This window comes from Chlorocebus sabaeus, chromosome 8 (genome assembly GCF_047675955.1).
Source record: "Chlorocebus sabaeus isolate Y175 chromosome 8, mChlSab1.0.hap1, whole genome shotgun sequence".
Taxonomy (NCBI): Eukaryota; Metazoa; Chordata; class Mammalia; order Primates; family Cercopithecidae; genus Chlorocebus; species Chlorocebus sabaeus.
In genome coordinates, this window is record NC_132911.1 from 88,132,397 (window position 1) to 88,134,929 (window position 2,533).

Below are 2,533 nucleotides of genomic sequence, written 5' to 3' on the forward strand. Positions count from 1 at the left end.
GGAGGATCATCTGACCCTGCGAAGTTTAGGCTGCAGTGAGCGGTGATTGCAACTCTGCACTGCAGTCTAGGTATTTCAGTGAGACCCTGTCTCAAAAAACAAACACACACACACACAAAAACCACCAACAAAAAACAAAAAAACAGATTAAGAAAAACCAAAGTGTTTACATTACAACATGCTATTAAAGATGTCTTGTATTGTGCTTGCAATGCAAGCACATTGTGCTTCAATATTGTTCCTATGGGTCCTCAGCCTCTAGCGCCACTGGCATCTCTGGAATGAGGCAGAGACAGTTTGATGAAAAAGACACAGATGGGTGGAGGGGTGATGAAAGGAGAAACCAGTCTTCCAGTTAAAGATCAGCCCTCAGTTTCAATGTCAGCTTGGGGAAGGCTGGCCTCCAAAGGAGTCAGCAGCAGAGGGAAGAGCAGCGGCAGGGTAGGACCGGGGTGCTCCACATCTCCTTCAAGCAGAGTCTAGTCCAGCATCCTTTGTATACAGAGGTGGTTCTCTTGGGTGCATTTCAGTTTATCTTCCAAATCATCAATTGTCTTTTCCAGGTTGGCTATTCATTTCTCAGCAAAACCTGCATGAGTAGCTGGCTCCTCGAGTTTATCAGTAAGAATCTTGATCTCTTCCTCTTATTTGGCTTCTTTTTGAAAGTATTTTTCTTCAGCAGCACATGGACATTTAAGGTTCTGGTCTATCAGTCTGATTGGCTCATCCACCTCTCGGCAATAGGACTCTGCCAGCCCTGCTCCTTTCTCTGTGGATTCCAAGTCTCTTTCAATAATCACCAATATATAAACCACTCCTTCACACTTCCTATCTGCCTTTTCTTCAATATGCTTAGCTTCTTTGAGTTGAATTTCCCAGAATTCCATCTTTCCTTCATCTTCTTTTCTTCCTCTTTCTGTTTTTCTTTCTTCCCTATCTCTCTCTCTCTCTCTCTCTCTCTCTCTCTCTCTCTCTCTCTCTCTCTCTCTCTCCCCTCTTATTTTATTTTATTTTTTTGATATAGGGTCTCATTCCAATGCCTAGTTTGGAGAGCAGTGGCACGATCTCAGCCTATTGGAGCCTCTATTTCGTCTGCTCAGGTGACCCACTCACCTCAGCCTCCCAAGTAGCTTGGACTACAGGCATGTGCCACAAGGACAATTAATTTTTTTTTTTTTTTGTATTTTTTAATAGAGATGGGGGTTTCCCATGTTGCCTGGGCTGGCCTCAAACTCCTGGGCTCGAGTGATCTGCTGGCCTTGGCCTTCCAAAGTGCTGTGATTACAGGATTACAGGCATGAGCCACCATGCCCTGCCTTTCCTTCATCTTTTAAGACCCAGTTTTCAATAACCTTCATATCTTTCTCACGGTTTTTTGTTTTTGTTTTTGTTTTTGTTTTGTTTTTGTTGTTTTTGTTTTTGTTTTAGATGGAGTTTCACTCTTGTTGGCCAGGCAGGCTTGCAATGGCATGATCTCAGCTCACCACAAACTCTGCCTCCTGGGTTCAAGCGATTCTCCTGGCTCAGCCTCCCAAATAGCTGGGATTATAGGCATGTGCCACCATGCCTGGCTAATTTTGTATATTTAGTAGAGATGGAGTTACTCCAGGTTGGTCAGGCTGGTGTCGAACTCCTGACCTCAAGTGATCCTCCTGCCTCGGCCTCCCAAAGTGTTGGGATTACAGGTGTAAGCCACCGTGCCTGACCTATACCTTTGTTACTCTTATTAGCAGCTTTTGCACTTCTTCCAGGTTTTGCAGGGCAGTGTCCACACACTCCTGAGTGTGATCCTGCCCATCTTCAACCAGTTGGACCCTAAGGTTCAAGGAGGCTTCTCAGCTTCAGCCTGTTTCTGGGACTGCCTTTCTCCCTACACTTCTCACTGGAAGTGCTTGGCTCTCTCCTGTGCATCATCAGCCTGTTGCTGTGAAGCCAGGATCTCCAGCTTTATCGCTTTGATGGTGGTGGTCCCAGCCATGGTGACCATCCAGCTGCTGCTCGCACTTTCATTCCTAACTCTTCCTCGTCAGTGGTGTTGTGCATTTATGTCTTCTTTTGAGATATGTGTATTAAGCTCATTTTCCCATTTTTAAATCAGACTATTTGTTTTTCTGTTTGTTTTTGGTTTTTTGAGGAGTGTCTTATTTTCAGGCACTACAAGGTGCTCCAGGATCATCTTGTGTATTTTCTGGCCCAAATTTCTACAAGGATCTCTGCTTCCTTTTATTAGAGAATACCGTTAGAAATCAAGATCTCGGTGCTGTGTGGTTGACTCACCTTTTTTTTTTTTTTTTTTTTTTTTTTTTTTCCCTTAAGAGTTGGAAGTCTTGTTATGTTGCCTGGGATGATACCAAAATCCTGGGCTCAAGCAATCCTCCTGCTTCAGCCTCCCAAGTGGCTGAGAAGCAAGTGCCACCATGCTCAGCTTAACTACTCCCCTTGTGAAAATCTTAGCTCTATTCATTTCTCAAGTACTGAGAGCTTCTCATCCTATCTATTGTTTCAGGTTATGGTGTGCACCCCCCTCAAATGT

At 44.3% G+C, this 2,533-nt stretch overlaps 1 pseudogene; it reads right to left on the bottom strand.

Annotated features, from left to right (window-relative positions):
* Positions 1 to 362: 362 nt before the first annotated feature.
* LOC103237702 (tropomyosin-like) lies at positions 363 to 2,181 on the bottom strand (annotated as a pseudogene).
* Between the last annotated feature and the right edge of the window lie 352 nt (positions 2,182 to 2,533).